At 45.6% G+C, this 18,442-nt stretch overlaps 1 protein-coding gene and 1 pseudogene across 2 annotated transcripts in view; both read right to left on the reverse strand.

Moving 5' to 3' along the window:
* Nucleotides 1-18,442, reverse strand: part of RBP1 (retinol binding protein 1) — a 38,964-nt gene that overhangs the window by 13,536 nt on the left and 6,986 nt on the right. The gene's annotated exons all lie outside the window — the stretch shown is intronic.
* Nucleotides 378-2,587, reverse strand: LOC309342742 (SRR1-like protein; annotated as a pseudogene). The gene is made up of 2 exons: nucleotides 2,576-2,587; nucleotides 378-1,805 (listed from the first exon to the last, which is right to left on the reverse strand). The product of its transcript is annotated as an SRR1-like protein (transcript).

Genomic DNA, 18,442 nt, shown 5'->3' on the forward strand with positions numbered 1-18,442 from the left:
GGACTGTTTGATGCAAAATCCTGCACCTCGCTAAAACTACTTTCCTAGGTTTGCCCTCCTATTACAATATGTAATGGGTCCAAGAGACATCAAAAGGTTTATCATGTTTCTATGATTGAGATGGTTCACTACAACGACCTTATTCACTACCATCATCTCTACCCAAGCTGAATATGCATAAGTGGGAACCTAAGAATGATTACGATTTACTTGTTGTGCTGCATCTCTCCATATGAACCAACCCAGACCCTGCAATCATGATCTGAGGCCCTTCTTCACAATTTCTCAGAAGACACCATTTCTCCACAAGAGTTCTGGATCTTTCTTTCTTTTTGCTTTCATTCTTTCAATGTGTGTTGCTTTTAATTAAAAACATTATTGGAAATACAAGGTTTGTGGAGAAGTTTGGTTTTCTGAGAAGTAGCTGCATTAATCCTGAAGCAGCAGCTGGGAGTATGAATGGCTCTCCCCCTTAATGAGGGAGCCCAGTCCTACTGGGCAGCTTGCCCAGCACCACCAGATCTCTGCCCCCTTTTCCATCCCATCCCATGAAGGAACTCTCATAGAAGGTACCAGACCAGAGTTGAACAGAGATGGTGGTGAAACCCAGAAGCAGATGCTTGGGTTTGCCCCATTGATCCTCCAAAGCTCTGCCACTCAGTGAGCAAGTGAGAGAGACACAAGGAGAGCTTTGGCATCTTATGCATGCTGTATGTGTCTCGTTTGTCCCATGGAGAAGCCATAGAGCAACACACAAATAGACAGTGTGGCTAGTCTTCTGCTTTGCGGGGAGGAGGGTAACTAACTTGACATTAACGTGAACTTCTTTGCAACACCAGAAGCAACTCAAGCCCCTCTTCAAAGAAGGAAACCCAAATCCAGCCCTGCACCTCTAATCCATAGCCTCTGGAATGGGAACAATTTCATTTCTTGTTTCTGATGATCTCTGGCTGATCCTCATCTGGGTAAACTGGCTCCTCCTGGAGCTTCCAGATGTCTGGGGGAAGGTCCCTCAGATTTTCCAGCAGAAAGCAGTGGACAGAGGTGTCGTTAAATATGTCTTCCTGAGTACTGAGGGTGAGAAGGAAGGGCTTCTTCATCTGTTGCTATTGAAACCTTTGCAATGTAACTGTAGTCCTTTTGGAATATCCTGCTCAGCACCCTGTCTTTAATGCCCTTGAAGCTGTCCCCTGTGATGACCAGTTGCTCCAGAGCAAGTTGTTATAGAGAGCTTTCCCGCAGTGGACCATGTAGAAGATTATGGATGCAGTGTTTCCCCTCCTTGAGCAGGAGAAGGAGGAAGGCCAGCTGGTATCGCGCTTGGACGCAAGAGGAGAAGTTCCCAGTGCCATAACACACGCACTGCAAGCCCTGGGCTCTGCTGCGGCTGGGCTCCTCCAGCAGCCAGGAGCTGGGCTCAAGAACTGACTCAGCTGGTGGTGTGAGCTTCAGCTTCTCGAAGGCAGAGAGAGCCTTCATGGAATGCCTGGTTGCCCCCTTCCCTGCTGCTGGGTGTTTGGGGAGGGATTTTAAGATGGTTCCGAGGCTTGAATCCCAGAATTCTGAGCTCTGCAGTTCTGAACACACCTCCCGCAGCCACAGACTCTGCCTTTCTCCTGCCTCATCAGGGCTCTCGGGCTCTCTGCTGCTCTGCTCATCTCTCCGTTGCTGGCGCCTCTGCCTCCTGCTCTCACCCCAGAATGGTCCTTTTTGGAAGTGGCTCCCCATTTGTGGAATATTCTCCCCAGAGAGGCTTGCCTGGAACCTTCATTACATATTTTTAGGAGCCAGGTGAAAAAGTTTCTCTATAACCTGAACATCCTATGACATTTTAAATATGCTTATGCAGGGAAGTTATTGGTTTATCTTATTACGTATTCTCATTTTGTATTTTTATGTTGTGAGCCACCCTGTTATCTTCAGATGAAGGAAGATATACAAATTTCAGCAACAACAATTGCTACTTTCCTCTTGCCTTCCTGTAGTCATTAAACTCTGTCTAAATGTCAATTGCCATGCTACCTTTTCACAGCTAGATAAGAGGATTCCTTTTTTGTTGACATACCTGTAATATCTCTTGGTGAAATTATAGCAAGGGAAGTCTCACAAGCCGGTACAAAATCAGCTTGCTTAAAATCCTTGATCTCAGGGGCAAGTTACCTTATGGAACAGTAATTACTTTTTGTTTAGGTTCGTTTATATGCCATTCACGTATCGCCTACTTTCCTTAAGCACACATCTTGATATCTGAGAAAGAGTTTAGGTTTAGTAAAATATAAATTTTACAAAAAATTAAGTTTGTGATGGATTTCTTAGTTTTATATGCTGTGAGCAGGCCTACAAAAATTCTCCTCACAAGTTTACAGTTTTGCACAGTTCACAATTGTTAGGAGTTTAAATGCTGTAACATCACCATTTTCATACTGTGTAACTGCTCTGGCTTCTGATCCCAATCCTGGATGTCCCATTTTGGCTCCCATGCTCAAAGATGCACTTTTTTTTTTGTCCCATGGCGGGGTGCAAATCAGTTGACTCACACCAGAGTGTGGGACCAAGAAATGGAAGTAAAGCTTACCTTGCCCTGCATGTTACCCCTCTTCCTCCTTCCGCTGTGGCTTTCCACTGATGTACCTCCAGAAGTGTTGTCGGCTTCCAGAAGTACATTGGCTTGCTGTGGCGGGTGAAGGTGTGAGGGAGGGAGCCAAGTGGGAAAGCATGAGTGAGAGGGGATGCAACCTCCGTTGAGGCCCTGTCCCAATTTCCCTCACTCCAGTGTTGGAAGATATCCATTTGAAACAGTTAATTCTACTTTTTAACATATCCCCATTTGCTCTTAATAACAGTGAACCACTTCCTAATGCAAAACAATGTTCCGCCACAACACTAAGCGGTGTTCCGTACAACACTAAGCGGGTGATGGTGGTGAATGACAGAAACTGCTAAACAATAAAAACGTTGACAAATATGGAGAGAAAATTCTACAAGGCAACCTTCTGAGAAAAAAAGTAAAATATCAGATGTCAGAAAAACAAAATATTCTGAGAAATTTCGGCTTATCTGCAGCCTCTTTTAGACCCTTAATCTATGAATTCCATAAAGAGATGTTTCTTTCAGTAATGAAGATTTGTCTTGATGGAATGGAATAAATGGGTGCATTTTATCTTCCAGCAACAGTGTACTTGCTTTCAAATGTGCATGGAAACTGTAGAGGAAATTCAGTCTCCAATTCAACAAAAATGCAAACATAACCAAACGGTTATGTTCATAATTGCTCAAGTGCGGCTGCCCTCATGAGTTCTCCAAAATACAGCCTTAGGATTGGATGACCTGAACTGTAATACGACTGAGTTGAGTTGTTAAGAAAAGCAATTTCTTCATATGTTCTATTTTCTAACATTATGGTTCATTTTTTCCCCTACCTCCCTGAGCCTTATTTAGCATTTGTACCCTGAGGCAAATCTAAAGGCTCTGAAAAAGTGACGGCACAGGTCTTAAACAGTCAAAAAGTGTTTCCAGGGCAAATTGTACAATAATGCCAATGACTCATGCCCCCCCCCCCCAAGCAGTTCTTGAGGTAACATCCTCACTGCTGTTTATGGCAAACAAAATAAATAAAAATCAAGTCAACAGTAGAGCTTGACATCGGAGATTGCATTCTTTCAACACAGCTATTGATTTGCCTTAATTTAATAACATCCTCTATCTTTGAAGGGTCAGAGAAAGTAACAGCGATAAAACAAAATACAAAAATGCAACGTCAGAATTAAAACACCCTCATGGCTGTTAAAAGTCAGGCAAATATGAATGTATTGCAGCACTTTTGGGTAATGTTCAGGCTCAGACTCTGGTGAATCTCCAAGGGAAAGGAGAACTGTGAGCATTGAAAGGAAACAACATTTCTTTATTTAAAAAATCCCAATATGGCCAATCTTATGGTTTTCTGTTCCTTGTGCACAGGCTATTTTGCACTGGTAGAATTCCTTGTGTTCACACCCTTAGCCATAAAGTAGCCAAGTTTGCAGGTTTAATCCCCATACAGGCCACCTGCATATTCCTGCATTGCAAGGGGTCAGACTAGATGACCCTTGGTACACCTTCCAACTCTACAATTTTAAGACTCTATGATTCTAAGTTAATTTTCCCTCTATTTTTCCCTAACTTGTCACTATCATCACAGGCATGCTGCTCTAGAACCCACTAATTATACCTGTAATAGAAGTCTGGCGGGTATGTGTTGCTTTATCGTGGTTGATGCTGTGCCATAAATTCTAGCACCCTGAAATACTTCTGTACTCCCTACGGATTGCCAAAACTTTCTGCACAACTTTAATAGGTCAATTAAATTCAGCCACTTGGAAAACACAAGTGTGGGGGATATGCCACATGGCACCCTATTTACATAAGTTGCTCTGTATGCACTTCTTGCACGTGTTTGCAAACTGCATATAAGGAGGGGTCCAGATAGGGAAGGCACATAACACTTTATGCGCGCTAATTCTGCCAGCTAGGATTGCCAGCAATATATCTGCTTGCTGTATTTTCCAATAAGCTTGGGAAACAAGGCTAAATTGTTGCCACATCAAGTCACAGTCTTGAGCTTGAAAATAACTTGTTCTTTAAATGAGGGAAGAAAGCAGTGGAGAAGCTAAACTTCAGCCATTGATAAAGGATCGATACACAGGGGTGGGTGGGAAGGCAGAAATCCCATTGTATGGTGAAGCAGATAATTAATTATAAGACAAATGCATCATATAAAATTGTACGCTAGGCTGAGCAGTTCATGTGCGTCTCAAATTAGCCATTCTATTGAATGCCGTTTTCCTTTACTCTTTATCCTTTGCATAAATTGCTTTTCCTTATTGTAATGAAAGAGTTGAGGCATTTTTAAAACATGGATTGCTTACTGTGCAGCCTTGAGAGGAATAAAGAGCCAGATTATAGTGCTTAGCTGGTGTGAGCAAGGGCAGGGATCAATTTTTAAGCCCATTGTCATTTAATTTATTTGTAATGGTTCATGATTTACCCAGCACATGTATTAGTGCCTATACAAAAATGGCATTATTATTTATACATATTTAAAATCCATCCACTTCTCATTAAAGACAGGAAGGAAGCAACAGCTTTGTGTACCAAGTTTTCAAGCAATTTATTCTCTTCTCACAGTTTTCAGCGATTCAAGATTAAATTAATCCAGTCACTGTACAAGCCAAAACAGCTTTGGGTCTCATTTTTAGTTGACACACCACCATAGGCATTAAGCCCAGAGGCCTCATCAATTCAGGGGAAGAGCTGCTCTTCAACTCAATTTAATATTTCTACACCATCCTTCATTGTATAAACCAGGAGAGTATTTGTGGCTCAAATCAGTCATCTCATGTCCTCATTCTGGAATCTAGCATAGAACATTTCCCAGGATTATGTGTTCAGGTCCCCCAGAGCTCTTTTCAAGTACAAAACAGGATTGGGATATGCTCTTCTAACTCTAGGCTAGAGAATTTAGGCCTTGTGCCTGTGCTTGTAGACACAGAAAAGCACAACAGCCTTCCTGAGGTAAATTCTAATGGAGGAAACTGCCCATGCTCATAGACCAAAACAACAGCCCCATCCTTGGAAACAGGTTTTTATTTCCCTGCCTGACACAGCCCCATCCTGAAGAGCTAGCGTCTAATGATTAAAAACAAGAGGCAAAAGTAAGAAGATGCGTCAAGACACTAAAGGAGTTTAAATGAGAAGCTCTGAACTAGAACAGTACCAAAGTTTTGTTCATTATCATTTCAGCAGACATCAGGAATTGCTGAGGGCATCAGAACTTTAAACAGCTATTGCTTCACCATGAAGGGTAAGGAACAGGTTTCCTGACATCTGTGACATCATGATCACAATCTTATTGCTATACAGAAGGAGGCTGACTGGCTTAGAGGGACAATGTGGCAGGGTAGAGAGGAACAAGGAGAAGGAAAGTCATTCCTCAAATGCCTTCTTGTCTCAGGCTTAGTGGATTTTGCCTTCAGCAATAAGGAGTATGGAACTTGTGCATTAAAAAAGTTCATACCCCATTTCCACTTACTTTTATAAGAAACCAATATTCACAACACTGATAGAAGAAAATATGAGCTTTACACCTTTTTGGAAAGAAGTTTGCCCATATCAAGCTGGTAGACAAGTAAAACAAAAAAATCTGGTTTTGTGTAAATGGACATAAAGGTGTTTTAAAAAAAAAACAACAAAACAAAAAACCCCAACCCTCAAAGCCACAGAATTAAGTTGCAGGAGACCCAGAGGAAAATGTGATTCACTCCCAAGTCTATTGGTAAGGCACCTGCCAGAGACATTTTGGCCTGCCTAATGATTTCTTTAAAAACTTCCAGAGGAGATTCCATCATTTATCTATGCAGCTTATTCCAGTGCTGAATAGATGAACTGCCGTAATAGGATATTGTTCTTAATGGACAGAGGAAAAGCATTTTCAGCATGATAGTCATTTTCAGCTTCAAAAAAGACTTCTGTTTTCCATCAACCAAAGCCATTGCTTTGCCTAGTCTAACTCCAGGCTCTTTCATTCACCAGCTTCTGCTATACCATACTGTGCTAGTAAGATACTGGGTGGGCATTTTCAAACTGTACATTTAAGTCCTATGTTTATTGTTGCAGTCACTTAGAAATAACCTTAACATAGGATACTAGGGTGGCGCTGTCGGTTAAACCACAGAGCCTAGGACTTGCTGATCAGAAGGTTGGTGGTTCGAATCCCCACGACGGGGTGAGCTCCCATTGCTTGGTCCCTGCTCCTGCCAACCTAGCAGTTCGAAAGCATGTCAAAGTGCAAGCAGATAAATAGGTACCACTCTCGCAGGAAGGTAAACAGAGTTTCCGTGTGCTGCTCTGGTTCGCCAGAAGCGGCTTAGTCATGCTAGCCACATGACCCAGAAGCTGTATGCTGGCTCCCTCATCCAATAAAGTGAGATGAGTGCCGCAACCCCAGAGTCGGCCACGACTGGACCTAATGGTCAGGGGTCCCTTTACCTTTAGTCAGGATACTAAAACAGGTGGGGAAGGGGGACTCATGAAGTCCTGTTGGGTCAGGCCAATGGCCCATCTAGTCTAGCATCCTGTTCTCACATTGGCCAACCAGATGCCTTTGCGAAACCCACAAGTAGGATTTGAGCATAAGAGCACTCTTCTCTGCTGCAGTTTCCAGCAACTAGTATTCAGAATCATCACCGCCTTTGACCGTGGAGGCAGAGCATGGCCACCACAATTAGTAGCCTTTACCTCCATGCTGTTATCTAATCCTCTTTCAAATCCATGAGGTTTCAGAGGCTGACAACCATGCTTACATCTTAATAAATTGAACAATAAAGGCTAACTCTAACACAACAGCTTCCGTTCTGAGTTTACTAAAGCCAGCTGATTATATATATTGTTCCAGTCACACAGAGGGCCCCCTCACCAGCCCTACAAGATCCTCAAGGTTGCAGACTCTAGCTTGGAGCTCTCCAGGCAAAAGTGGCTTTATATTGGTACATGGTGTCCACTGGGAAGCAGTTTTCGGTGACATCCACATGGGGTCTTTAACCTATGAACTCCTTACTGAGGTGGTCCCCTCAAAAAGAAAATAAAGAAAACAAGAGCAGTACTCTTCTCTAGAATGGGACTTGCTTCTTCCAAGACAGAAAGAGCATTTAGTTATGCTTGCTGATGTAGAACAGATTAGCAATGACTAATTCCTCTTACTCAGTGCTGTAACACCGTGCGCAAGGCTGTGGCTACATACTTGTAATAAGCTTCTTGCTTTATGCAACATCACAAAAGGTTGTAGTTTGATCCCAGGCCCATGGAATTCATAAAGAAGTCTACCAAGGATGCAGGTGAGGGCACAGAAAAAGAAAAACAGGTGGGCAGCTGAGCATGGAAGCTGTTGCAGTGATTGCATTGTTTACCTTGCATGATCTGCTGTTACCTCTCACTTTCCGTAAGCAGCTTGTCCAGCTTTCACGAGAAAAAAAGCATGTCTTTTGACTGGCATTAGGGTTTGTGTAACAGCACTGCTGAGCAGATGCCAAGAGACTGAGCCAGGGTTTTAGGTGCCTGTGCTGTACCATCGTGTTAACATATTTATATTGATCCTCAGTAACTACTCTCATATCTTAAGAGCCTGCAGACACCATTTTAATGGGTAAAGTTGATGTCGGGTAAATGGATACACACCAACCATCATCACCACAGTTGTAAACTTTCCTTTTCATTCAACTTAAAAGCATTACTCCGTTGAGAGATGAATTTATTCTTTAAAAGAAATTAGAATTTTAAACCATATTTTAACCCAAAGGCATTCCTCTTGAAGGAGGGAAGCATTCAAGTAAGCAAGCAAGCGCTAGCCCTTAACTCAGATGACACATATGGGGCATTTTCCTGAGTGATAAAAAACATGTTCACATGAAGAGGTAATTGGGAATTAAAACTGCTTGGTTTAACTGGTTAATCAATCCTTCTTATCAGTTAGAAGCCAGGTTCATGGTTCATGCCTCCTCTACACCATTGGTGGCAATGTCTAACAGTGTGCGGATGGCTGAGACATGGTTGCTGATGGCTATGGGAAATTTCTCCACATTAGCACACAAGCTAACCCTGCATGCATCAGTATCCCCTTAAGCAACTATATATAGCACAGGTGGGTTTCCTGCAGCTTCCAATGTCCTTTTATGCACCCATCGACTACTACTGAAGCTGTCCTGTTCTTCCACCCCATCCAGGATCCTTCCCTCCTGTTAATCTACACTTTATTTCACACCACTGCTGTTAGAAGTACCTCCCCCCACCCTTTCTATGTGGTTTCAAAATAACTGGAATGGGCGGTATTGTATTTCACAAAATAAATGGCTTTTTGAAAACATTCTTGGCTTGGAAAAAGAAGGCCCTCCCGCATAGTTGCCCGAAGATGAATTGGAAGGCTTCTGTGCGCTCTTGCTCTCTCTGTGTATAGTGCATTATGGTCAGAAATAAATTACTTTCACTTGTTTTCCAGAAAAGTATCTGTATCTGTTGTACTTCTTTTTTAAAAAAACACCTCTATATTTAATTGAGAATAACCCCATCAGTCCCAGTAGGGTTGAGTTCTGATTAGACCTGCATAAAAGGGGAAATTTAATCTGAAACAGCCATGGTAAAAATGGAGGCAGGGTGGCCTTCCAGATGTGTTAATCCAGATCATTTCTTTCCAACTCCACCCATTACTAGCTACTGGCTCTGCCCATCACTAACATGCAGCCCTCATCAGATTATTCCAGATTGTTTCCTGCTTGGCAGGGGGTTGGACTCGATGGCCCTTGTGGTCTCTTCCAACTCTATGATTCTATGATTCTATGAATGTGGCCCAACAAAGGAAAAAAGGTACAAAAAAAGGTACATAACAAATCTTTTCAAGTACAGTAGATCAACAGAATACTAGAATCATAGATTTGTATAGTTGGAAGGGACCCCAAGGGTCATCTAGATAAATCCTCTGCAATACAGGAATCACAACTAAAGCATCCATGGCTGATGGCTATCCAACCTCTGCTTAAAAACATCCGCCACATTTCATGGGAGTCCATTTCACTGCCAAACAGCCTGTTACCATCAGAAAGTTATTCCTGATGTTTAGTCAGAATCTCCTTTCTTGTAACTTGAATCCATTGGTTCAGGTCCTACCGTCTGGAGCAGCAAAAAGCAATAAAATCTAAGAGGACATGAGTATGAACTAAGGGTGTTTTCCAAATGAATCCCATCCCAAAATAGCAACAATCAATCTCAAATTGTGTAATTAAAGATGATTTGGTGCTCTTATGTAACAAACCTGCCCCGCCCCCAGATCGGACTACTTGCAATAAGGAAAGTGATGGGGAAATGCACTGGAAAGTATGGAATGACAATTTGCTTGATACATCGTATAAGCTCCCCAGAAATAAATCAGAATGAATGTTCGATAAAGAGCCAAGATTGCACAAAGCTTGCAGGGGGGTTAGACAAACAAATCAGGATGGATGCTCCATAAACAGGTCATCTGGAAGCAACCAAACTTACCCAGCAAGCGCAGCAACCAAGGATTTCCACTAAAAATATATATAAATGTAATGGCACGATGGCATGTTCTTCCTATGTGCAAACCCTTCAAGCTTCTGACCACCCTCCAAACAAAATAAAGATGAATTTTTTAATCCCATGATTCAGCTGGACAACCTTCATATCCAAATTCTCTTAAGTGTTAATGAGCCTCACTTCATGCTGTTTTACTCTAATGGTCTCACGAAGTCAGCCATGATATACTAAGGACTGTAACTGGTGTTTCATTTTCCTTATGCTCCCTCTATTAGCGATCAAGTTGTATTGTGGTATTCCTCTTTTTTTTGTCATGCACATTTTCAAAATGACATTTCAGGTTCAAAAAGACCAGACAGTTACCGTAATTGACTTTTTAAAAAAATGTTGGGCTAGTTACTAACCCATATCTTCCCTTGCATGCTCTTGCTATACTTGCTTCATGCTGGTTCTGCACAGTAGCTGCATTTTGTCTTCTAATTCATCTTTCCCAAAACTGATTTCTGATTCTGGAAGCAATTAGGAGTCATGTTATTGCTTTCCTGTCTAAGGAAATGGCTGGATAATATTGTCCTCATTAAGGGCCTAGCCACACTACCATTGGATCTGTGTTGGTCACGCCAAGTGACTGAAAAGGCTGCATGCAGTGCTTTCAACTCACAGCAAACTGGTTGTATCCACCATGGGCAATATCACAGCAAATGATTCAACACGCATGATGAATCAAAACCTAGGCACAGCATTATATCCATAGACTAAGAGGCATAATGTACAGGCTTTTTCTATGGTCAGCCTGTGCCTTCATAGTCATGTGACTATATCCTAAATCCTAGTAGATTGTAGTCTTGCTAATAATTCTTGTTTTGAGCTAGTGGTATATTTAAATAGAATTACCTGAACCTGGTACAATCACCACTATTTCTTGTTTGCTACAGTCGTGTTTACTTACTATGGCCCCAGCCGTGTATTTCAGAAAGCATGGTGGTAAATGCTACCTGCATAGCACCCAAGCAGCAAAGTGACATGTAGTGATAATTATAATTTTGCTACACTATGATGCTACACTGCAAGAGGGAGAGAGAGAGTTGGGTGTGTATCATTGAGGCCACTACCCAAACTACTTGCTTCCATACTTTTAAATATTAGCAGGTATGAGCTGTTGCATTAGCAGAAAACAGCTCTGAGGATCCCTTGGCTTTCTGATACTGCATCTGATATGATTTTGTGTGTCAGCACTAGACATGTTTGCCAACTGTGTAGTTCAAGGAAATACCCTGGGGAATTGGCATCCATCTATGCAGACTGCATATAGGAAATTAACCAAGTCTGGAACTAGGAGGGGTGATGGTATAAGCTCAGCGCCCTTTCAAAATGAAAATGTCTGTATGTGTTGTGGGTCTACATTAAGGAGGACTAAACTGAGCACAATGGTTATGCACCAAAGTCCAAGCAAGTGCTACTTCTGCTTTTGAGCCAGGACTCTTGATTTTATATGTGACTCTCAGTACATTTCCTCAAGTGATTCCTTAACTACCTCCCTTGTGGCAGAGCTGCAGGCCTAGGACCTCTGTTCATCAAGTCAAGGATGGAAACAGCTTGGGTTTCAACCGTTCAGAGAGAAAAAGAAAGTAATGAACAAAATTAAGTGACAACCTATTTTAGCAGCTGTATCAAAGGAAAGACCGGGTTAGTCAGTTCCAATTTGGCAGGAAGCTGTACTTTGGTGATGTGAAGCAACTGTATCCCCAGAAAACATGGGCATTAAATCTCACAGAAGACAACTTGATTTTGTTCCTGTGGCGTACATTACTTCTAATGCTTAACAAAATACCTTTAATCTTTGTTCTAAGGGAATGTGCAGTCCCCATGGAAGCAAGCCTAACCACTGCTTAGCCATCTTTTGCTTGCTGAAAAATAAAGTTGCTTATTCACAGGAGCTGCCACTGATTGGGGGAGGCGCAGAGGCTGCTCCCACTGCTTACCTATGGTTTGTGAGAGTCTTAAAATGCAGACACTGGTTATTGTACTACTAAGGGCTCCACCCCTGCTCACTTTGCTCGCCAACCCCATGTACCCCCCCGGCAATTCCCAGCCCCTCACAGCTCCTTCAACCCCTAAATTCTTCTTCAGCCCTTAACCCCATTCAGCCCCTTTAATCCCTACCCTTTTACAGCTCCTTACACTCCCAAAGTGGTGGGTGGAGGTGCTCTGCAGCTTTCCTGGTCCCTGTCACTTATCAAAAAGGGGAGGTGTGAAGCGTGTAGCAGACCTCTGAGTCTGCCTTCCTCCTCCTCAGTATGCAGCAGCACCCCATGGCAATGGGATGTGACTTCTCCCTTTTGAGTGGGGGTGGGGGTGGGTCGGGAACTGTGCCAGGGCTCCCAATCACCTTAATCCGACCCATTCCTGCTGAGTGTTTCTCAAATGAGGGCCCTGGGTGGCTCCCAGGATATTTCAAGGGGTCCACAGGTGAAAGTCGTGTCAATGGGTGGGTGGGAGGCACAGAGCAAGGCTAAGGGGCTGCAGAAGGAAGTGAGAAGGGGGGGGGAATCTTTTTTTTTTTTTAAGTCCTGATTGGCTGGCTATCAGCTTGGCCAATCACAAGTGGGTAAGGGGGCGGCCCACTAATAATAATAAATTTTATTTATATCCCGCCCTCCCCAGCCGAAGCCGGGCTCAGGGCAGCTAACAACACTAAAACAGTGCAACATTATAAAAACATTATAAAAATGAATTAAAATCAAAATTGATGGCAACCATAAACTAAAGTTTTGCAAAGATTGCCAAAGGAGGGAGTCAGGCTGCACCCTGACCAAAGGCCTGGTGGAACAGCTCTGTCTTGCAGGCCCTGCGGAAAGATGTCAAGTCCTGCAGGGCCCTTGTCTCTTATGACAGAGCATTCCACCAGGTTGGAGCCGCAGCCGAAAAAGCCCTGGCTCTAGTTGAGGCCAGCCTAACCTCTCTGTGGCCTGGGACCTTCAAGATGTTTTTATTTGAAGACCGTAAGTTCCTCTGTGGGGCATACCAGGAGAGGCGGTCCCGTAGGTACGAGGGTCCTAGGCCGTATAGGGCTTTGAAGGTTAAAACCAGCACCTTAAACCTGATCCTGTACTCTACCGGGAGCCAGTGCAGCTGGTATAGCACCGGATGAATGTGATCTCGCAGCGAAGACCCCGTAAGGAGTCTCGCTGTGGCATTCTGCACCCGCTGGAGTTTCTGGGTCAGTCTCAAGGGCAGCCCCACGTAGAGTGAGTTACAATAATCCAGTCTGGAGGTGACTGTCGCATGGATCACAGTGGCTAGGTCAGGGCGAGAGAGGTAAGGAGCCTAACTAGGGCCTAACACTGCTTTTTGCCACATGCATTTTCTTCAAGCAGTCCTGGTTTATTTCCAGAAGGAGGGGGCAATTAGGATTGGGGCCTTTGAATGTTGCCAAGGGGCACAGGCCCATCAGCAGCGTCGGCCCAGCTCTGCAAGGCGTGGGGTGAAATCTACCCCAGAGCCTAGCCGAGTGGGGTCGTCTGGTGCTGCTGCTGACTTGCATCTAGTGTTGTGTATTGAGTCAAAGGATTTTATATCTGTATTATTATTGTCTGTATTTGCATTAGGGTAAAGTAACTGCCTTTTGGTTCCAGAGGGTACAGCTACTATTGGTTCATTTAAGCTGCTGTATTTGGATCCTCTGTCTTATTGGTTGCCTCCAAAAGGCAGGACTGTGATTGCCTGATATTGTTCCCTCCAAAATGTATCCTTTCTAGCTGGTTCCCTGTCCCTATAAATGTAGCTCTCCCCTCCTCAGTCGTCAGTCTTGTTGCTTTTAATAAAGAAGTGTTACTAGAGAACTGTCTCCAGCATAATATGTCAAGAGAGCTGAAATCACAAACCCCACGTCACAACAACTGGCGACGAAGGTGGGATCCGCAATGCTGAGGAGCGGTTAAACGCAGCCCTGCCTCGGAGTCCGGATTGTAGCTAAGAACAAGACTCACTGGCCAGCTGAGAAGGCGACCCTGCCCACAGGACAATGGAGAGTCCAAGGGTATTGGAGCCCTTCCAGCCATCAGAGCCCAACACGTGGGAAGACTACGTCAAACGCTTCGAGTTCTTCGCAGTGGCTCAAGGGATCACCGATGCCAGCAAAAGAAGGGCCACATTCCTGAGCTACTGTGGGCCTGAGACCTTCAAGCTGGCCAAGGCATTGCTTGCCCCAGCGAAGCTAAGTGAGACATCTCTCAAAGATATTCTTGCCTGCCTAACAAGCCATTTAGCACCTACTGAGACCAAGATGGCCCGGCGGATGGAGTTTCATAAGAGGCAGCAGCGTGCTGGGGAGTCTGTATCTGCATTTCTAGCTGAACTGCGGACGCTCGCTCAGCACTGCGACTTCCAAGATCTGGAAGAGACTCTCCTGGATCGGTCTGTCGGTGGTCTGAGCAGCAAGAAAGCCAGAAGACGCATCGTGGCTAAAGAAGAGGTTACCCTTGCTTCAGCCTTGAAGGAGACCACCGCCATGGAGAATTATGAAAGAGAAGAGCTTGATGCCAGTCGCAGGGCCCCTAAGCCACAGATAGAAGCTGCGCATGCCATGGATGAGCTAGAAGCTACTCCGAGCCAGAGCCCAGTCCGTGGGGTTGAGTCAGTGCGTCAGGCCTGCACAGTGCACAAAGATCACCGAGGCAGGTGCCCTGGTTGTGGCAGAAACCATGAGCGGAAGAGTTGTCGTTTCCGGGATGCTATGTGCCGGACGTGTGGAAAGACAGGTCACATCGCCAGGGTCTGTAGATCGGCGGCGTTGGGAGCGACAGGAGCACCTAGACTGGAGCATCGCAGATCACCCACAGCAAACCATGTTCTAAAGGACTGCCACTACGTAACGGAGATCAACGGGAGGGTCGTGCAGTTTCCAGCGCAAGGCAAGGCACACATCAAGGTGAAGATTGAGGGTCAGCTGTGCGACATGGAGGTGGACTCCGGATCTGGATTCACTATCGTGTCGGACCAGACCGCGAGGACATTCTTCCCCAGGGGTAAGTTGCCCCCTCTGGAGCCCTTCCCGGCAACCTTGCAGTCATACTCAGCGGGCCGCATCCATGTCATGGGAATGTGTGCCGTGAGAGTACAGTTCCGGGACAAACAGGCGGTACTCAAACTGGTGATTGCGAAGGGCAGTCGCCCCAGTCTCCTGGGCACTGACTGGTTCCCCGCCCTGGGACTGAGTATATCAGGGCTTAATTCAATCCAAACCTGCCCTGAGATGAGCGAGGCATTATGCAAAGAATTTGCTGGTCTCTTTAATGGAAAACTGGGTTGTTATAAAGGGCCCCCAGTTGACTTCGAATTGGACCCTGGGGTGGCCCCAATCCGACTCAAACCAAGGCGAGTGCCATTTGCACTGCAACCCAAGATCGAAGCAGAGCTGGATAAATTGGTCAAGCAGGGAGTTCTCTCACTCGTGGACTCCGCTAAGTGGGAGACTCCAATCGTCATGCCCCTTAAAGCAAATGGGGAAGTCAGGATCTGTGCTGAGTACAAATGTACTATCAATAAGGCACTCAGGGGAAACTCATACCCCATTCCAGTCGTATCACATCTGTTGGCTAAACTGGCTGGGGGCAAGGTGTTCGCCAAAATTGACCTGGCACAAGCTTACCAACAGCTGCCAGTAACCCCACAATCAGCGGAAGCACAGACTATTGTCACACATAAAGGGGCGTTCAGAGTTAACAGATTACAATTTGGAGTTTGTGTGGCCCCAGGGATTTTTCAAGGGCTCATGGAACGCCTGTTAAGAGGTCTGCCGGGGGTCTTGCCATTTTTTGATGACGTTTTGATTGCTGGAAAAGACCCACAGGAACTGGTTGCGCGTGCCCGTGCAGTGTTGCTCAAGTTCAAGGAGGCGGGGTTGCAACTAAAAAAGGAAAAATGCAGTTTTGGGGTGCCAACTGTGGAATTCTTGGGGTTTAAAATTGATGCATCAGGCATCCACCCCACAGATGCTAAGGTTAAGGCCATCATCGAGGCACCACGACCACAGAACAAGACGGAGTTGCAGTCATTCCTGGGACTTATTAACTTTTATCATTCGTTCTTACCCCAGAAAGCTTCAGTAGCTGAACCATTACATAGACTGTTGCAGAAAAAGAATGTGTGGCGATGGGGGCAGGAGCAGCAGAAGGCTTTTGACTCCTTGCGAGGAATGCTGAGTAGCAAGAGCGTCCTGGCTCATTATGATGAATCGAAGCCGCTGGTCCTGGCATGTGATGCCTCTCAATATGGCCTGGGGGCGGTGCTGAGTCATAGGGAACCGGATGGGTCGGAAAAGCCCATCTCTTTCTATTCCCGTACGTTGTCGCCCACGGAGCGCAACTATGCTCAAATTGACAAAGAGGCGCTTGCAATTGTGGCAGGAATCAAAAAGTTCCATGATTATGTGTACGGTCGTCATTTCTCCATTGAAACGGACCACAAACCACTGTTGGGGTTGTTCAACCCGAACAAACGCCACAAATTCTCTCCCCCAGAATGTTGCGTTGGTCTATATTCCTGAACGGGTTCCAGTACACCTTGACCCATGTGCCGGGGAAACAGTTGTGCCACGCTGATGCGCTGAGTCGATTGCCCGTTCCTGGCGGGAGCAATGAGGATCCTGCTCCAGCGGAGCACATAATGATGCTGGAAACACTTCCGGGGGCTCCTGTAACGGCTACTGATATTGCTGAGAAAACGAGGAAAGATGCTGTTCTCTCCCGTGTGCTCACTTGGGTGGGGAGGGGGTGGCCAGGTGGTCCGCATGAAGACAAATTCAGGCCTTATGCAACAAGGCAGCACGAGTTATCCATGCATAAGGGTTGTCTCCTGTGGGGAGATAGGGTGATCATCCCAGCACCACTGAGAAACAGGGTTCTTGAGACGCTTCACATGGGACACCCGGGAATGGTCAGGATGAAGTCGCTAGCCCGATGTTATGTGTGGTGGCCTGGAATGGACCAGAACATAGAACAATGGGTACGAACGTGCAAGGCATGCCAAGAGGTGCGGCCAGAAGTGGCCAGAGCACCAGTTCACTGGTGGGAGCAGTCCAGATCTCCCTGGAGCCGGCTGCACTTAGATTTTGCTGGGCCATTCCAGGGGAAGGTCTTTTTGGTTATCGTCGATGCATATTCCAAATGGTTAGAAGTGGCGATGGTCCCTAGCATGGCATCAGCTGTCGTAATCAAGGTGTTGAGGCAGCTGTTTGCAACCCACGGGTTACCTGAGACCATTGTATCAGATAATGGGGCAGCTTTTGTATCCCAAGAATTCAGGGCATTCTTGGCTGATAACTTCATAAGAGGGGTCACATCCGCGCCCTTTCACCCATCCTCCAATGGGCAGGCGGAGCGCATGGTAAGAACAGCCAAAGAATCCATTGCGCGCTTAATGGAGGGTAACTGGTCAGCTCGCATCGCGCGAATGTTATTTTTGCAGCATGCGACGCCGTGTACTGCGACGGGCAAGTCGCCAGCTGAGCTGCTCTTGGGTAGAAGATTGGTAACGGTGCTGGATTATGTCCACCCGGATAAAATGCCAAACCGTAATTCAAGAGCAAACCCCCAGGCTGAGACTGACACAACAAGGTATTTCGCCCCTGAAGATCTGGTCTGGGTGAGGAACTATTCACGAGGTTCGCGGTGGGTGGCTGGTGTGGTCACCCGGGCTAGTGGACCTGTGTCCTATTATGTGACCTTGGAAAATGGGCAAGTTTGGAAGAGACATATAGATCAGCTGAGGCGCCGGGCGCTCAGCAGGGAGGAGTCTGATAATTCATCCCTGGCTAATGACGCAGAGCTGCAAGACCAGAGCGAAAATGGCCCAGAGGTGCAATCACCAGGGGCTTCAGCAAATGAACCAGGGTCTGCTAGTCCTCAGGATGACGAGGTACAGGTAGGGGACCCTGAGATGTCTGGGACTCCATCTGTTCCTGACGAAACCCCTATAGCAGCCCCTCTACCACAGGTGACACCCAATCCAGAACCGGCAACACCTGTTGTCAGGAGATCAAGTAGAAGTTGTAGGACCCCACAGTACCTGAAAGATTACGTGTGCTGTGCTCACTAGGGGGGGAGGGGTGTTGTGTATTGAGTCAAAGGATTTTATATCTGTATTATTATTGTCTGTATTTGCATTAGGGTAAAGTAACTGCCTTTTGGTTCCAGAGGGTACAGCTACTATTGGTTCATTTAAGCTGCTGTATTTGGATCCTCTGTCTTATTGGTTGCCTCCAAAAGGCAGGGCTGTGATTGCCTGATATTGTTCCCTCCAAAATGTATCCTTTCTAGCTGGTTCCCTGTCCCTATAAATGTAGCTCTCCCCTCCTCAGTCGTCA

The sequence above is a fragment of the Podarcis erhardii genome (genome assembly GCF_964252035.2).
Source record: "Podarcis erhardii genome assembly, chromosome: 5".
Taxonomy (NCBI): domain Eukaryota; kingdom Metazoa; phylum Chordata; class Lepidosauria; order Squamata; family Lacertidae; genus Podarcis; species Podarcis erhardii.